Here is a 7,530-nt window from a genome sequence, read left to right on the forward strand (position 1 = left end):
CAGCCTCCCAAAGTGCTGGGATTACAGGCTGAGCCACTGAGCCCGGCTCAAAAAAATTATTTTGCGGTTTTGTTGTTAGACTTGTTGGCACAAAACAGTAACTAATCCTTCATAATTTTATGTTGGAGCCCGTTTGGCATCTATCATGATTCATTGGCTTTATCCATTGTTGTATTTATTTATGTAACAATTTTTTTCTACAACCCTCTCCCCCTATTTATGTAACAGATTTTTTTTGTGTACTCCAACTCTGTCTTGGGGGGATACTTCTCCATAATTTCATGCAGGAACAAAAAATGATGGCTGTACATGTAATCTTGTTTGTGGATTTAGAGGTTGGAAGAAGTTGAGGCATGTCTTGCCTGGATTTTTTTTTTTTCTTTTTTTGTATAAATAGAATGTAAGGTCATCATAGCCCAATAGCTTGCCACTAGTGATGGCTTTTGGGGAAACTCCTTGAATTGAGTAAAATTAAAGCGTTCTCCATGGGTAGGAATCAACATTTATTGATACTTGTTGGGCACCAAGCTAAACACTGAAGAAGAATATGAAAGAGAGGACACTTGCCCTCAGAGTGTATAATTTTATTAGGAAAATAAGACATCTAACAAAAAAAGTAAATATAGCATAAGACAGCGAAGGAATATAGTACATATTCAGTATTATTGGAGAAGATGAAGAAAATACAAATTACTAGAGATTTTTTAAAAGCTTTCTCCTTTGCTTGGTAGCCAAGAAATCTTTTCAAGAATGAGGCCTTTTTAAATATCTTCTACCTGATTCTAAGAACAGTAATGTATTATGAGAACTGTATAGAAATTTAGCACATATTCTTTACCTCAGCACAGAGTTCAATGCAGTAATTTTAGAACTGAGCTTTAAGTGTTCTAGAACAGAACAACCTTTACAAATAGGAAGTTGGGATTTCTGTGGTATACATGATTTAAACCATCTAGCTTCTGTAGTTTATCACTGTGTATTTCGCACTGCGGCTGAACTAACACCACCTTCTCTTTCCTGTTTTTACCTCTGAATTCCTTTTCAGTCTTTTTTTTTTTTTTTTTTGGAGTAGGAGTCTCATTCTATTGCCCAGGCTGAAGTGCAGTGGCATGCTCACAACCACTGCAACCTTAACCTGCTGGACTTAGGCAATCCTTCCGCTTCTGCTTTCCAAGTAGCTGAAACTACAGGTGTGTGCCACCATACCCGGCTAATTTTTTTGATTTATTGTAGAGACAAGGTCTCGCCATATTTCCCAGGCTGGTCTTGAACCCATGGACTTAGGCAATCCTCTCACCTCTACCTCCCAAAGTGCTGAGATTACAGGCGTGAACCACCACATCCAGCCTTCCTTTTCAGCCTTTAATATTGATGTGTTGACGATGAGCAGGAAAAGATTCCAGGGTGGGCTGGGTGGGTATCTGTAATAATAAGCTCTATAGATTTTAAACAGGGAAGGGGAAAGAAGGAAGAGGTTGTATAGGATGGAAAAGTTGAGTAGAAACTGACTGTGGGGGTATAGCAAACCAACGTGATAGAGATATTACTCCCACATGTGTACTCAAAATGAAATACATAAGAGAATAAAACTGTAGATGCATAACTAAACTTTAAGGAATGAATGACAAGAAGGAAATTCACAGGTGCCAGAAATCAGATAAATTAAAGCAGTAAGTGGGAGCTGTTGCTGTTATACAATAGCACAGGCACCTTTTAGTCCTAGATATAAATCCTGAAGGGTCTGGGGTAGAAATTTTTGCACATACTGGGAATAGGAAATGTGGCCTTGGGCCTTTTCAAAATAGAGCTGTACAAAGACCCAGGAGTGCAGCCTAGAACTTTAAATAATATTCCTAATTGTGCATAAAAATTAGAAAAAGTGCCCGCCAGTCAAATATTCAAGGACGAGCTCAATGATAGAACAGTCAGAAGTCAAGAATATATAATGCATGTGTAAAATAATTAAAGAAATGAGGCCAGGTGTGGTGGCTCACACTGTAATCCCAGCACTTTGGGAGACCAAGAAGGAGGATTGCTTGAGCTCAGGAGTTCAAGACCAGTCTGGGCAACATAGCAAGACTTCATCTCTACCACAAAAAAAAAAATGAAAGAACTATCTGGGCTTGGTGACACACACCTGTAGTCTCAGCTACTCCAAGAAGGATTGCTTGAGCCCAGGAGGTCAAGACAGTGGGCCATGATCATGCTATTGCACTTCAGCATGGAAGACAGTGAGACCCCAATTCAAAATAAATTTTTTTTTAAACTTGAAGAAATGAAGCATGATAAGGTAACAGATTAGTGTGAAAAAGAAACTATAAGACTTGGAAAAAAATGAAATCAACTTTTAGAAGTTAAAAATGCCATGAATTATATTTACAATCATGAATTATATATATAATCATGAATTATATTAGCTGGGTTAAATTTCAGATTAGACAGATATTCTCACTTTGGCCGAAAAGGAAAAAAATCTAGCAATAAATGGTTAAAAAGAATCAAATCTAGAATATAATCATATAAAAGAAATTGAAAATATAGGATTGAAAAAATACTTGGCTGATTAAAACAAAAAGCTGATTGAAAAATACTGTTATTGGTCAGGCTTGGTGGCTCAACCTGTAATCCCCAGCACTTTGGAATACCAAGGCAAGTGGATTACCTGAGCCTGTGGGTTTGAGACCAGCCCAGACAACTTGGCAAGACCTCATCTCTACAATAAATAAAAAATTAGCCAGGTATGGTAGTGCATGCACCTGTAGTTCCGACTACTTAGAAGTCTGAGGCAGAAGGATCGCTGAAGGCCAGCAGGTTACCACTGGGGTGGCCGTGAGTATGCCACTGTACTCTAGCCTGGGCAACAGAGTGAGACTCCAACTCAAAAAAAGAAAAAAGAAACAAAGAAAGAAAACTACTGTTATCAGACAAAAATAGATTTTTAAGGCAAAAATCATTGTTAGTATTAAAGAAAGCCATTACATAATGATGAATGGAAGAATTCACCAGAAAGAAACAATTATCTTGAATATGTGCGTCCAAATAATATTATCTCATATATATAAAGCAAAAATTTGCAGGCAAAAAATAAATAAAAGTCAGTAAACCACCACTACCACCCTCAACAAAACCGAAGGCTTTTTGTTAAATATTTGAACAATACAGTTAACAAAGTTGATCTTTTACACATGTTTAAACTGTACTCTAAAAATTAGATGTTCCTTCAAGCACATGTGACCATTTATAGAAATTAATCACATATAAGACCACAAAGGGATGGTTCCACAGATGTCTAGGTGTATCACAGTGGCTTCTTCTCTGACTACAGTGTAGTTCATGGAAACTCACTTGGTTTTCTGAATTTCATTTGAAAGTGTTAATCGAATAATATTTAAATGAAATAATAAAGCTCTGCATATGAGCTCAGGCATACTACTGAGTGTTCTGAATCTGTTACTCTATAATTAAGTTCTTTTAGCAGCCTGTGAATTATAAGGTACTATTCATTTTTAGTAGATTAGAAAATGAAGTAAAAATTAGCCAGGTGTGGAAGCACATACCTATAGTCCTAGCTACTTGGAAGGCTGAAGCTGGAGGATCACGAGCCCATGAACTAGAGGTTACAGTAATCTATGGTTATGCCACTGCACTCAAGTCTAGGCAACAGAACAAGACCCTGTCTCAAACCACAACAAAACAGATTATACTTTGACAAGCTCCCCCCTTTTATGACTTTATTATTGTAAAATGTAGCCAAGTCAGGAAACCTATATAAAACAAATATCTTATTGAGTTAGGTAGTTACCCTTGTAATACCAGCATGTCAAAAAATGAAACTTTACTAGCCATTATAGAAACCTTTTATATACCCCATTCCAATTATATTCCCCTCCCTTCCCACTAAAAGAATTTCTATGATCATGTTCTGGCTTTTTTCTTTATAATTTTATTAACAAATATACATTCTTAAACAGTGTGCTTTGATTTTGCTTATTTTTTCTTCACTGTTTTTCCCATCCAGTTTATTCGTTGAAGAAACTGGTAGCTTGACTTGTTGAGTTTCTTATAGTTTTGAACAGATTCAGGTTTGGTGTTTCTGGCAAGACTATGATTGTGCTTTTTCAACAGGTACAATATAATCTCCTGGTTGTTTTTGTGATATTAGGGACTACCAGTATATGATGGTTAAATCTATCAACTCATTAGAGATTACCAAATAGTAATTGTTGAATTTTATTATTTCTTCTTCATTACTAGAATGTTTCTATAGAGAAGCTTCTCCTCATCTAATACGTAGTTACCTGGTGGTTCTGTTTATATAAGAGAGGATGAATAAGTGTTGATTATTTTTTAATCTACCAGTTTTCACAATGGTTTGAATGGTTGGTTTCCACTATCATCTTTCAAAATAATTATTATATATATATTATGAACTTATGGATTTAAATTTATTTATTTCAGTGGCCAGTGGGAGTCTCTTCAGGTTGACTCTCTGCCCTATGGAGTTTATATATTAGGAAATATATACCTACACATGCATATGTATGTATAGCTTTTAAAACATACATAAATATTAAACATATTCTGGTTATCTCAATTTTTATACTTACTATATATTGGAGATGGTGTCACATCAGTCTATATAGAACTATATTTTGTTTTTTGTTTCTCATTGTCAAATGGGTAGTGTGCTGATGTCATAACAAGGTTGGAGGCACATCTCACATGTGTGTGAGCACCCAGTTATCACACTGAGGAACTGCAAAAGGATTAGAACTACTTTATATTCTGTAACAACCACAAAGCAGTCTATTGTATGGCTATATCTTAGTTTATTTAACAAAGCCTAATTGGTGAACATTTTGTTTGTTACCTGGAGTATCATAAACAATCCTGCAGTGAACATCTTGGTGTGTACTACTTTGTCCACACACGTGAATATAGCTGCAGAATCAATTCCCAGAAATGGAATGGCTAAATAATACCTACTGCCAAATTACTCTCCACAGAGTACTTAAGAACTGTTGTTTCCTTCATATTATGCATTCATAATACTTTGCTTGATATTATTTTATAATACTTTTCTTCATATTATGCTTTTGTAAAATTTTGTAGTATATGATTGGTCTTTTTCATCTTTGATAATCTGCTAGATAAAAAGTAATTCCTTGTACTTTTTATTTATATTTCCTTAATTCTGAATTATTCACATCCTTGGCTCAATTTTCTATTGAATTGTTGATCTTTTCCATATTGATTTGTAGGTACTCAGAAATTACCCATTTGTGATAAGAATTGCAGTAATTTTTCCTGATTGTATTTCTTCTTTAGAATGTATCTGTGATGTCCATATCCAAGAAGAATTTAAAATTTTTTAAGCCAGGCTTGGTGGCTCAGCCTGTAATCCCGTGCCTTTGGGTGGCTGAGGTGAGTGGATTGCCTGAGCCTGCGGGTTCGAGACCCGCCTGGGCAACTTGGCGAGACCTCATCTCTACAATAAATCAAAAAATTAGCTGGGCATGGTGGCGTGCACCTGTAGTTCCAGCTACTTGGAAGGCTGAGGCGGAAGGATCGCTAGAGCCCAGCAAGACTGCGGTGGCTGGGAGTGGCCACTGCACTCCAGTCTGGGTGACAGAGTGAGACTCCAACTTAAAAATAAAATAAAATAAAATTTTTTAAGTATATTACTCAAATTCATTAAGTTTTGTTTTGAGTCAGGATCTCTCACTCTGTCACCTAGGCTGGAGGCAGTGGCACAATCACAGCTTACCACAACCTTGACCTTTTGGGCTCAGGCAATCCGGACACCTCAACCTCCTGAATAGTTGGGTCTACCAGGTGCATGCCACCATGCCCAGCTAACTTTTTAATTTTTTTGTAGAGACGAGGCCTTACTATCTTGAACTCCTGGGCTCAAACAGTCCTCCCACCTTGACCTCTCAAAGTGCTGGGATTACAGGTGTGAGCCACAGTGCCTAGCCAGAACTTAATAGCTTTTTTGTTTTTAATCTGAACTTAGAAAATAGTTAGGAGTACAATGCAAAGAAACTCCTTTAATAACACTTGAAGAGTTAAGTTGCCAATCTGTTATTCTGTCACCTCCTAATGCTTTGGTGTATATTTCCTACAAATAAGGATATTCTAAATAATTATACTACAGCTATAAAAATCAGATAATTGCCAGGCACGGTGGCTCATGCCTATAATCCCAGCACTTTGGGAAGCTGAAGTAAGAGGATTGCCTGAGCTCACAGGTTTGAGACCAGCCTGGGCAACTTGGCGAGACCTCATCTCTACAATAAATCAAAAAATTAGCCAGGCATGCTGGTGCGTGCGTGTAATTCCAGCTACTTGGAAGGCTGAGGTGGAAGGATCACCTGAGCCCAGCAGGTCGAGGCTACAGTGGCTGTGAGCATGCCACTGTACTCCAGTCTGGGCGACAGAGTGAGACTCTAACTCAAAAAAAGAATCAGATAAGTAACATTGATACATTATTACTATCTAATCTTTAGACTCCATTCAACTTTCACTAATTGTTCTAGGCTGAGTGCAGTGACTCACGCCTGTAATCCTAGCACTTTGGGAAGTAGAAGCAGGAGGATCACTTGAACCCAGGAGTACAAGACCAGCTTGGGCAACGTAGTAAGACCTCATTTCTACCTGCCCCCCCCCCCAAAAAAATTAGCAAGGTGTAATGGTGCACGCCTACAGTCTCAGCTACTTGGGTGGCTGACTCAGGAAGATCGCCCAAGCCCAGGATGTCAAGGCTGTGGTGAACCATGATCATGTCACTACACTCTAGTGTAGGTAACAGAGTAAGACCCCCTCCCCAAAAAAAATTTTTAAAGGGTACTTGTTCCTAAACCAGGGGAGTGAGGACCAGTTGGAGGCCCAAACTTCACCCGCACATAGATTACTTATGTACCTACTCCTGACTTGTACCCCACAACTCTATAACTCTATGATAAATAAAATTTTTTATTTATTTTTTAATTTTTTATTTTTTTGTGTGAGTTGGAGTCTCACTCTGTCACCCAGACTGGAGGGCACTGGCCGCTCCCGGCCACCGCAGCCTCGACCTGCTGGGCTCCGGCGATCCTTCCACCTCAGCCTTCTGAGTAGCCGGAACTACAGGCACGCGCTACCACGCGTTGTATACCTGTTGTAAAACACAGAGAAGTATAAAGAAAAAAGATAACCTATAGCTTCAATAAATTTACTATTAACAGTTTGTCATATTTCCTTCTAGTTATTTTGCCTATAGATTCTTTCATTTATTATAGTTAAAATTATACAGCATATAAAATTTTGTATTCTGCTCTTTTAACTTTTTATAACATAACATTTTTCCATGTTATTAAAAACTCTTTGCAAAAGCACTGTTAGTGGTTGTACCACAACCCTCCAAGCAGACGTTACGTTTCTGGACATTTACATTATTTACAATTTCTCCTCACTATTAACTACGCTGTTATGAAAAATTTGTACACAAGGCAAAAAATTTTCAGAAGTTGTACACAAGGCAAAAAATTT

The 7,530-nt window shown here is 37.5% G+C and overlaps 1 protein-coding gene across 1 annotated transcript in view; it reads left to right on the forward strand.

Annotated features, from left to right (window-relative positions):
* Nucleotides 1-6,172: 6,172 nt before the first annotated feature.
* FBXO11 (F-box protein 11) overlaps nt 6,173-7,530 on the forward strand; it is a 36,594-nt gene continuing 35,236 nt past the window's right edge. Inside the window, exon 1 of the mRNA XM_008070520.2 lies at nt 6,173-6,324. The gene's annotated coding sequence lies outside the window, so the exon portion shown is untranslated. The remainder of the gene's footprint in view (nt 6,325-7,530) is intronic.

Source organism: Carlito syrichta, unplaced genomic scaffold, assembly GCF_000164805.1.
Source record: "Carlito syrichta isolate Samal-C Ts95f unplaced genomic scaffold, Tarsius_syrichta-2.0.1 Scaffold313473, whole genome shotgun sequence".
In the NCBI taxonomy this organism is placed as follows: Eukaryota; Metazoa; Chordata; class Mammalia; order Primates; family Tarsiidae; genus Carlito; species Carlito syrichta.